At 47.7% G+C, this 12,008-nt stretch overlaps 1 long non-coding RNA gene across 1 annotated transcript in view; it reads left to right on the forward strand.

The window, feature by feature from the left end:
* LOC126481397 (uncharacterized) overlaps positions 1 to 12,008 on the forward strand; it is a 519,177-nt gene that overhangs the window by 314,628 nt on the left and 192,541 nt on the right. The gene's annotated exons all lie outside the window — the stretch shown is intronic.

The raw sequence follows: 12,008 nt of genomic DNA on the forward strand, positions 1-12,008 counted from the left end.
ATAAAAACACGCAACACGAAGGAATTATCCGATGGGACGGTAGATGTAATGTACATGTACAGACAAATACATGATTCCAACTTCAGAAAAAATTGGACGGCTTATTCAAGAGAAAGAGCTTCACAAACTGAGCAAGTCAATAGCGCGTTGATACACCTGTGGCTCCCTTATACAAGCCATTATTCGACTTGCCATTGATTGATAGAGTTGTTGGACATCCCACTTAGAGATAAGCCATAACGGGAGTGAACAGCATGGCTCTGGAGAAGAGAGACTGCGCTGTTAGTGAAACTATTTTACGTGCTGCATTAAGATAGTATCACCGACTGAAAGGTCTCAGAAGAGTTCCGGTGTCATTAAACGGTTCAAAGAAGACGAGGATGAAATGCGAAAATACGAGTGAGCACCTGAAAGAGGTAGACATCCTATCCCGGTGGAAGTTATTCACGAGGTTGCTGCTTCTGTAACTAACGGTGCTGCATGTACCCCGATACAGTGTCACGAGAATTGTCCATCCCATGGTCACCAACACGGAACGTTTAGCGGTCTGTTTTACACTGGTGTCCGTACAAGATCCAGATGGCGCAGCAACTGAAAGCTTAGGATCCGCAACAACGTTCTGAATCTGATCTTCGCTTTCTGGCACGGATCAAAGTTGCCGACATGTGGCCGGGAAATATCCTACGGAGTGACTACGTACATTTCACACTAAAGGGTGCAGTGAATACACAGAACTGCCGAATTTTGGGTATTGTTAAACCGCGTGTTGTGCATGAAAAGTCACTTCACTTGCCGTATGTGTCTGTGTGGTGTAGATTCACAAGCGCCTTTATTTTCGGTCCGCACTTCTTTGCAAGAATACACCCAGAGAGCCTGTCAGGCGTACTGTGACGTCAGCATATTATCGAGCCTCCTTGTACAACATGTGATTCCTACTTTGCAAGCTGACAAGCACAACAAATTAGTCACATCCTTACGCCAGTATTGCGTCCGAGACTTTTCTACGGGATTGAGATCAGGTGATTTTTTGGCCTAGTCAAGGTGTGATAGGGTTCCTGATTATTCGTCAGACTAGGAACTGATGCAAGGAGTCCTCAAAACGTGGCTGTTTTCTTCTTGCAAGATGGTAGTGTGAACATGGTACACGTTATGAAGACATAGAAAAAAGGGAAATACTTAGTCATCGAGAATGTTGACACAAATACCTTAGAAACATCAATAAGTGGCCCATTTCGTGGTGTGAAAACACGCCAAATCATGACGGAATGACTTCTGGTCTGAACTATACTCTCCACATACTGCGGTTAAACGTGTCACTGGGCCGTGGTACAGTCGACACTTTGCATCTTTTGCAAAAAGATAAAATGGCGACTTATCGGGACACAACACGCGTATGGAAACCACTTTTCCTGTCGCTCGCCCAGTGAAAGATCTGCTGAATACCACATTCCACGAGCGTCTTATCTCCAGAGGTTTTCCAGATACCTGGCTTGCAAGATCATCTGATCTGAATCCATGTGACTTTCGGGTATGGAGATGACTAAAAGAATGCGTTTACCAGGGACACGTTTGGTCTCTACGTGAACTGAAGGCCAGTGTACAGGAACACGTTGCTCAGATTCCACTGGTACTGGTGCGAGCAACTGTTGACTACATCATTTTGCGGATCCATCTTCTTGTTGACGTCTCTGTTGCTCGTACTGAACAAATTGTGTAAACGGTGGTTAGTAATACAATCAATATTATGCCTTTCTCACTTGTTCGGTCTTTTCTGCCCATGTCCTGGTCGTAACACGTCTTTCTTGCATTCGCAGCGCCATATTTGCACCTGGTGGTCCAAATTGGAACTAATCTTTTTCTGGCGTAAATCGATTTCGCATTAACGCATTAGAATACCTAACAAGTATCGCTGCTACACGATAATTGCGGCCCACACTAGATGTCTGTGAGTAGCTGCACGTTAATTATAACCACCCGGTACTACAGATTTCCTTCTTTCTCATGGTCCATGCCTCTGTTCCATACAGTGCAATGCTCCAAATGTAGCACTTTATCAGTTTTTTCCTGAATGCCAAACTCAACTTGCTGGTCAGCAGAGTCATCTTCTGGTTGCAAGCAGCTTTGGCCATGGCGATTCTTGCTCGGATTTCGTTGGTGCTGTGGGCATCCTTTGTGATAAAACTTCCCAGGTACTTGAACTGCTTCAGATTTTACAGTTCCGGATTGTCAACAGTTATCTTCAAGTGTTTCTCACGTTTTGATATGCAGATCACTTTTGATTTTGCGGTGTTGATTTCCATGCCGTATTTTCTTCCCATTTCCACCAAATTGTTCATCATGTATTGCAGCTGTCTGTGATTTTTGGCGAGCACTACCAGGTCGTCTGCATACTTGGTGTGGATGAGACGTTCTCCTACTTTGAAGTTTCCGCATCCTTTAAGCGCTTCTCTCGCCAGCATTTCTCCATACAGGTTAAAGAGACTTGGCGACAGACAACATCCCTGTCTCACTCTCCTTCCGCCGGCCGGAGTGGCCGTGCGGTTCTAGGCGCTACAGTCTGGAGCCGAGCGACCGCTACGGTCGCAGGTTCGAATCCTGCCTCGGGCATGGATGCGTGTGATGTCCTTAGGTTAATTAGGTTTAATTATTTCGAAGTTCTAGGCGACTGATGACCTCAGAAGTTAAGTCGCATAGTGCTCAGAGCCATTTGAACCATTTTCACTCCCCTTCCTATTTCCACACTGTTCGTTTCTCCATAGTTGAGTCGTACCTTTACCCTTTGTCCCAGGTAAAAGTTCCTTGTAAGTCTCCGATCTCTCCAGTTGATTCCTATGCCGTATTTTCTTCCCGTTTCCACCACATTGTTCATCATGTGTTGCAGATCGAGTGGACAGATCGCATAAAAAATGTGGATGTACTACGAAGAGTAAGAGAGAAGTATTCTGCGTACAATTATTCAGAGAAAGGCCAACTGGATTGGACATGTACTTAGACACGAGGGACTCATACATGATGTCAAAAAATGGTTCAAATGGCTCTGAGCACTATGGGACTTAACATCTGAGGTCATCAGTCCCCTAGGACTTAGAACTACTTAAACCTAACTAACCTAAGGACATCACACACATCCATGCCCGAGGCAGGATTCGAACCTGCGACCGCTGCAGTGGCGCGGTTCCGGACTGAAGCGCCTAGAACCGCTCGGCCACCGTGGCCGGCTACATGATGTCATCGAAGGGAAACTCAGAGGAAACGCAGGACGAGGAAGAAGAAGAATTCAACATCTGGATGACATAAAGATGGAAGGAGATACAACAGACTGAAGGAAGAAGCTGAAGACAGGGAACAGTGGAATCAGAAATTCTCCGTACGAAGACATGGACCTGCCACTAGGCAGAATACTACATAAACATAAAACTACAGCCGTAGCCGGCCGTTGTGGCTGAGCGGTTCTAGGCGCTTCAGTCCGGAACCGCGCTGCTGCTACGGTCGCAGGTTCGAATCCTGCCTCGGGCATGGATGTGTGTGATGTCCTTAGGTTAGTTAGGTTTAAGCAGTTCTAAGTCTAGGAGACTGATGCCCTGATATGTTAAGTCCCATAGTGCTTAGAGCCATTTTTGAACTACAGCTTTACTTGGCAATTTTGTTCATTTCATGAAGGGAACCCTGTGATACTGACCCAACAGAGCGCCTGTGAAAAGAAACCAAGCTGCGGTAACTGAATTACGCGATGGCACAACACGAGACTTGATGTAGTAAGGCTCTAGTGGTTCGGTGTGAGCCCGCACAGCCTCGTGGGACGCTCGTAGCGCCTTTGCGGCCAGCATTGACAGCGAATTACTCAGCAGGAGCCGTCAGCCGTCTGCCATGAGCCGTGAGGCGGCCCTTTTTGCTGGCCTGGCCGGGGCCTCTCACTGCGGCGGGCAGCCCCTGCCACAGAGGGGGCGCGGGCACTGCAAGGTCTTCCCTGATCCGCCGGCGGCCGTGATTGAGCCAGCGCCGCCCCGCGCCTCACAAAGCCGCCTCCTCGCACGCTCACTCGCGCACTCGAGCACCGCCTTCTCGCCCACTCACTCACGTTATAAATGAAGTGGGACACTTGTTGGCGCTCGCCAAATGACAGAACGTCCCGCAGCAAAACAGCCGCTGCCGCCGCACTGGCTGTACTGCTGCACTCTTAATCAGCCGTAGATTATATCGTCTGATAGAGAGTGTAGATATTAAATGCAAGAAACAGACATACAAATAAGTGAGTGCAAACCTATGGGCCTGAATGAGAGGCACTGTATTCGCGAAAGCGAGTCTAGCACCCAAAATCCAAGGTATTAGAAAGCAAACCGCCTACCACAGAACATTCATTGAAGTACAAGGTAGGTGGCTTTCACACTACACTACTGGCCATTAAAATTGCTACACCACTATGATTATGTGCTACAGACGCGAAATTTAACCGACAGGAAGAAGATGCTGTGATATGCAAATGATTAGATTTTCAGAGCATTCACACAAGGTTGGCGCCGGTGGCGACACCTACAACGTGCTGACATGAGGAAAGTTTCCAAACGATATCTCATACACAAACAGCAGTTGACCGGCGTTGCCTGGTGAAACGTTGATCTGATGCCTCGTGTAAGGAGGAGAAATGCGTACCATCACGTTTTAGACTTTGATAAAGGTCGGATTGTAGCCTATCACGATTGTGGTTTACCGTATCGCGACATTGCTGCTCGCGAGGGCGAGATCCAATGACTGTTAGCAGAATATGGAATCGGTGGGTTCAGGAGGGTAATACGGAACGCCGTGCTGGATCTCAACGGCCTCGTCGAGATGACAGGCATCTTATCCGCATGGCTGTAACGGATCGTGCAGCCACATCTCGATCCCTGAGGCAACAGATGGGGACGTTTGCAAGACAACAACCATCTGGACGAACAGTTCGACGACGTTTGCAGCACCATGGACTATCAGCTCGGAGACCATGGCTGCGGTTACCCTTGACGTTGCATCACAGACAGGAGCGCCTGCGATGGTGGACTCAACGACGAACCTGGGTGCTCGAATGGCAAAACGTCATTTTTTCTGATGAATCCAGGTTCCGTTTACAGCATCACGATGGTCGCATCCGTGTTTGGCGACATCGCGGTGAACGCACAATGGAAGCGTGTATTCGTCATCGCCATACTGGCGTATCACCCGGCGTGATGGTATGGGGTGCCATTGGTTACACGTCTCGGTCACCTCTTGTTCGCACTGACGGCACTTTGAACAGTGGACGTTGCATTTCAGATGTGTTACGACCCGTGGCTCTACCCTTCATTCGATCCCTGCGAAACCCTACATTTCAGCAGGATAATGCACGACCACATGTTGCAGGTCCTGTACGGGCCTTTCTGGATACAGAAAATGTTTGACTGCTGCCCTGGCCAACACATTCTCCATATCTCTCACTAATTGAAAACGTCTGGTCAATGGTGACCGAGCAACTGGCTCGTCACAATACGCCAGTCACCATCTTGATGAACTGTGGTATCGTGTTGAAGCTGCATCTGAAGGTGTATCGGTACACGCCATCCAAGCTCTGTTTGACTCAATGCCCAGGCGTATCAGGGCCGTTATTACGGTGGTTGTTCTGGGTACTGATTTCTCAGGATCTATGCTCCCAAATTGCGTGAAAATGTAATCACGTGTCACTTCTAGTACAATATATCTGTCCAATGAATACCCGTTTATCATCTGCATTTCTTCTTGGTGTAGCAATTTTAATGGCCAGTAGTGTATATTCTGGTAGGATTTAAAATACACAATGGACTAATACTAAATGATGTGTGATTCTAATTACGTGCAAAACAAACAAACAAGAAAGTCGTCGGTTCCCAGTTTTTCTTTTACACATTCATTTATGTTGCTTTCCCTACCAATGCTACCAATACTACCGGTAATCGGACCATCTAGTACGTCATATATATAGTGTACCAAAATCACCGAACCAAAATTTGGGTAGAGCGCAACACTAATTCCTAGAAATTCGAAAAACACGCAGGTGATTTCCGTTTTCAAGAAGCGTCGTGGAACACACGCACATATATATGGACCTAAACCGATGACGTCAATCTGTTGTAGAGTGCTATAACACGATTTATGCCATACATTGTGACGTACTGGAGACCGGAAATCTCCTCTGTAACAATCAATATGGATTATCCAAACAACGACTGGGACTGGCAATTGCCCCATTCCATAAACAGATGTAACATATTGCTCGTAAATAGTCAGAAACTTCAATTATTCTATGACTACACGATTACCGGACAATCACTGGAAGCAGTCACATACGTTAAATGTTTGGTAGTTCGCAGACGGAGCGCTTTGAAATGGAATTATCACAGAAATCCATTCACCCATACGGAATATAGTAGACAGATCCAGTTGAAGAATTCTAAGGAAATACAGTCTGTGAATAAAGGAGGTGGCTTATAAGAGATCCATACCAGATAGGATTGATAGAGGAAATAGAGAATATGCAAAGAACAGCAGAGCAAGCTCTTTTATTGTGCGCGAGTGGCTGACGTCACAAAAACTGTTGTAATCGTGCTGTGGTGGTAAAAATAGCGTAAGCCTACGTTCCTAGAAATGTCAGCCGATAAATTGCTTCCACCCGTGTCTCGCCAAAAGGCCATGAAGGTAAAATTAGATCTGAACTCACACTGAAGCTTATAAATATATTATTTTTAATTTTTTCCAAACTTTGCAGCGTCAAACGTGACTGTATTCAATACACTGGAAATATGAATTAAGAAACGCCTTCAGTCACAGATTTTCATGTTTTATGCAGTACGCGATGCATTTTGGACCATGCGGGTCCATTATCGGGTGTAGTTCGTCTTAATACATGCCTCATTTTTTTTTCTTTCAACTCATTCAAGACTACAAATAAAGCATGTATTAAGAGAAACTACACTTGATGATGGACCCACAGGGTCAGAAATGGATCATGTACTCAATAAAACACGAAAAGCTGTGAGTGAAGGCCTTTTTCAATTCATACGTCCACTGTTATAAATATTTGTTCCTCCTGGGCACCATTCGTGACTTGAACACAGGGGAGATGGAACTGTCACTAGCACGCAAAGTACCCTCCGCCACAGACCATCAAGTGCTTGTAGAAAAGAAATCAGGGTACACCTAGCCTCATTTAGACACTCATTTTTCCCTTCCTGAATACGCTAATAAAATACAAAAGTGAGTAGCTAAGATTGCTCTCAAATACCCTGCGTCACGTAGTGCACATTGGCTTGCAGGGTGTGTATGCAGATGTAACTGAATATCTTCGACTATCTTGATTGAAATTTTCACTCTACAGCGGAGTGTGCGCTGATATGAAACTTCCTGGCAGATTAAAACTTACCACCTTACTGTAACACCTCGGCTTGAATGTCAAGTGTCTCCAGCGAAAGGCGGAAAGTACTGAAACTGCATCTAGTCATCATACAGTATATTTGCGTGTGGCTCCCAAAGCCGGATTTCATAAACCGATTTCCCAATACCCTTTCTGGTTGGTCACCTAAACGCTCCAATATCGATGCTTGGAATGCGGTTCTAGTTCACGGATTACCACTTCCACCGTCGATTGTTTCTGAATCGTTTCTGTAACGTTCTTGGGTTGTCAGGTAACGTCTTGTTTTCAAAAATTTTCAGCTCAAACGGACGGAGTAACTTTTTGTGCAGTGAATGGGAAGCAGAAGTATTTGACTGAGCATGAAGTCAACCTCTAATAATCGATCGAAGAGAGCGCCAGTCATTGTGCTGACTAAATCAGAAATATAAATATTTTATTTCCAGACGCCATATTTGAGAGATCTGGCAAACTTGTTCCACTCCTTAACATGTAAACATGAGAGCGGAAAACTGTTTCCGGAATACGGTTTTCGACTTCCGGAAGTTGTGTCGCGTGTGAACTTAGTGTGAGTGGGTACTATACGAGGGTAGACAGTGCCTGTAACCTGTTGAGCGGCCGTAGTTGCACAAACGGTACCAGCGATGACCGCGGTGATGATGATAATGACTACGATGACGTGCCGTGCGTCACCTGGCCGCCTGCACGGACGGCGGGGGCGGCTGGTGATGGAGGCGTCAGCTGCCGTCTGATGGATGGCCCGCGCCGTCCGCGCCGCTCCGGCATCGCTCATCGGCCACGATATATATGGCGGAGCCCGGACCCCGGATTGTGCCGTTATAAATACCAATAAGAGCTTTTTTGTTGACGGCGGGCGGGCAGAGCGGATCGCTGCCAGCCGGCAGGGCGCTTTTTAAAATTCCGCCATGATATACGGCAGCCCGAGGCGAAGCCAGAAAGTCTTCCGCGGGGCGCACGTGTAGGAGCAGCTGCCTGCAGTCCGCGCGACCGTGCCGTCCACTTCTCTGCACCCGCGCTCTGGTACCAGGCGGGACGCCTCTGATACGTGCTGGGAAGGATGTCACAACAAGATGTCTAAACAGAATGACACATCTTGTTAGGTCTGCAGACATACAGTGTGTTAAAAAAGAAGTGTCCCACAGTACTGATCAAAACTACACCGAAGCACCAAAGAAACTGGTACAGACATGCGTTTTCAAATACTGAGATATGTAAACAAGAAGAATACGGCACTGCTGATGGCAACGCCTATATAAGACAACAAGTGTCTGGCAAAGTTGTCTGATCGGTTACTGTTGCTACAGTGGCAGGTTATCGAGATTTAAGTGAGTTTGAACGTGGTATTATAATCGGCGCAAGAGCGGTGGGACACAGCATCTCCGAGATAGTGATGAAGTGCTGATTTCCCCGTACGGGCAATTCACGACTCTACCCTGAATATCAGGAATCCAGCAAACCTCAAACCTCCGGAAACGCCGAGGCCGGAAAAAGATCCTGCAAGAACGGAACCAACGACGACTCAAGAAAATCGTCCAACGCGACAGAAGTGCAACCGTTGCGCAAATTGCTACACATTTCAATGCTCGGCCATCAAAACGTGTCAGCTTGCGAACCATTCAACGAAACATTATCGATATTACTATCATTGCCACAGATACTACTAAACGCCGACCACGTTAGCCGAGCGGTTCTAGGCGCTACAGTCCGGAACCGTGCGACTGCTACGGTCGCACGTTCGAATCTTGCCTCGGGCATGGATGTGTGTGATGTCCTTAGGTTAGTTAAGTTTAAGTAGTTCTAAGTTCTAGGGGACTGATGACCTCAAGTGTTAAGTCCCATAGTGTTCAGAGCCATTTGAACCATTTTGAACTACTACAACGCCGCGCCAACACAAGGTTGGCAGCCCGTCGTCTGCCGAGCACAGAACACTCTAGCGGGCTGTGCAGCTCGACGGAACTGGAGTGTGCCTCATTCACTTCTTAGCTGGATCCAAACCGAGGCGGACGCACTTTCATAATCGGCCCTCAGCCAGTTCGGTAATGTTTGCATTGATTTTCTGAGAAGGGCCCATCAGGCTTAGTCCCTGAGAATATGTGTATTAGTTCGTGGTATACCATGTAACGAGATTGTCAGTTTATAGCCACACCTGCAGTCCTACGAACTACTGCAGATAAGTAATTTGATTGTACTATGTGTTTCTTGAATAATAATCCTTCTCTCTAACAGTGTGCCGCACCGCATATTATTGCAACCTGGACTCCTTCCGCTCTTATCAACTCGGCCTCCTACTTATTTGCATTCAGTAACGAGCTGAAAACACCCACGCGTTTTGTGCCTCTAAATAGTGAGACACAATAATATGGGCTTTCGGATCCAAAGGCCCTCGTGTACCCTTGACGACTGCACTACACTAAAATTTGCACCTCACTTGGGCCCGTGAACACCGACATTGGACTGCTGATGACTGGAAACATGTTGCCTGATCGGACGAGTCTCGTTTCAAATTGTATCGAGGGGATGAACGTGTACGGGTATCGAGACGACCTCATGAATCCATGGATCCTGAATGCCAGGGGAGGACTGTTCAAGCTGTTGGAGGCTCTGTAATGGAGGGGGGCGTGTGCAGTTAGAGTAATATAGGACCCCTGATACGTCTAGATACGACTCTGGCGGGTGACAGGCACGTAAGCATCCTGTCTGATCAGCTGCATCCATTCATGTCCATTGTGCATTCTTGGGCAATTTCAGCAGGACAATGCGACACCCTAGATGTCCAGAATTGGTACAGAGTGGCTTCAGGAACACTCTTCTGAGTTTAAACACTTTCGCTATCCACCAAACTCCCCACACATGAACATTAATGGACATATCTGGGATGCCTTGCAACGTGCTGTTTAGAAGGCATCTCTAGTGTTCTGCGTGGTCGCGGGGGCCCTACACGGTATTAGGCAGGCGTAGTAGCTTCTTTGGCTCTTCAGTGCAGATTTCTCATAATTCGCTGAAAGTTAGGTAATTGATGAGACGGAAGGGGGTATGCAAACCGTGGTACTCTTCCCCACACAGACCACAGTGGCTCCCGCTTGTAGATAAACTTGCAGTCGAGACATGTTGAAGATGAAAGAAAGTAAAAGGAAGCGGTGGTAATCCGTGGTCCCGGCGGGAGCCTTTGTGAGTAGGAGCGCGCGCGACTGCGCTTGCTGCAGCGGTGGGAGCTGGGACGCAGACAGCCATTGTTTGGACAGAGCCGCAGACGCAGCCGCGGTTGCAGGTGTGGGAGGCGCCTCTGCAATCTGTGGCGGGCGTGCTGCGTGGGAGCGGGCGACGTAACGGCGCCTGGAGAGTGTTAAAGCTCCCCGCCGACCGCCGTAAAACAGCGGGATTTTCAATTCATTGCTCGCGCCACGCGCGAAGGGCCCGGCCGCGACAAAGGCTGTACAAACATTAAAAGCGGCGCTCGCCAGCTGCGGGGGACGAATTAGAACGAGAGAGAGAGGAGAGCGTGAAGCAGGGGAGGGTGAGCCCCTGGTCGCCCTTTGGCAGCCGCGAGATCGTGTCACGCTCACTCCGAGCGGATCCCCTTGCAAGCCCTGCAGATGTTAATATCACGTTTTACCGCCGCGTCCAGAAGTGTCCGCTCCTGTAAAAGGTTATAGAAACAAAAATTCTAGACTGCAAATGCAGCTTTCTTCACAAACATGTATTTGACTACATCTACTTCCATATCACGCAAGCCACCTCACGGTGTGTGGAGGAGGATACACTGTGTGCTACTGTGACTTGGACTTGTCACGAAACGTGCCGATCTTCTTTGGCACTACCCTATCAGCCCAGTCTGGTACGGATCTCAGACTGACGAGCAATGTGGTTCAAATGGCTCTGAGCACTATGGGACTTAACATCTGAGGTAATCAGTGCCCTAGAACTTAGAACTACTTAAACTTAACTAACCTAAGGACATCACAGACATCCATGCCCGAGGCAGGATTCGAACAAGCGACCGCAGCAGTCGCGCGGTTGCAGACTGAAGCTCCTAGAACCGCTCGGCCACAACGGCCGGCTGATAATTTAGGTTAAGTAGTGTGTAAGCTTAGGAACTGATGACTTTAGCAGTTAAGTCCCATAGGATTTCACACACATTTGAACTTTTTTTTTCTGCCTTTCCCGCGATTAAATTTATGTGGTCGTTCCACTTCGAATCATCCCGTGCACAGTGGTTAGACACTGGACTCGCATTCGGGAGGACGACGGTTCAATCCCGCGTCCGGCCATCCTGATTTAGGTTTTCCGTGATTTCCCTAAATCACTCCAGGCAAATGCCGGGATGGTTCCTCTGAAAGGGCACGGCCGACTTCCTTCCACATCCTTCCCTAAACCGATGAGACCGATGACCACGCAGTCTGGTCTCCTTGCCCAAACAACCAACCAACCAACCATCCCGTGCACGTACTCTTAGGTACGTTTTGGGAGTAACTCCTTCCAGTGATTGTTCTGGAATAATGTAATCATACAATAAAGAGTCTTTCTGTCTATGTATTCGCAATACGTTACATTGTTTATGTCTAAGGTCAATTGTCACTTCCCGCTCCAATCCTCC

This window comes from Schistocerca serialis, chromosome 5 (genome assembly GCF_023864345.2).
Source record: "Schistocerca serialis cubense isolate TAMUIC-IGC-003099 chromosome 5, iqSchSeri2.2, whole genome shotgun sequence".
NCBI lineage: Eukaryota > Metazoa > Arthropoda > Insecta > Orthoptera > Acrididae > Schistocerca > Schistocerca serialis.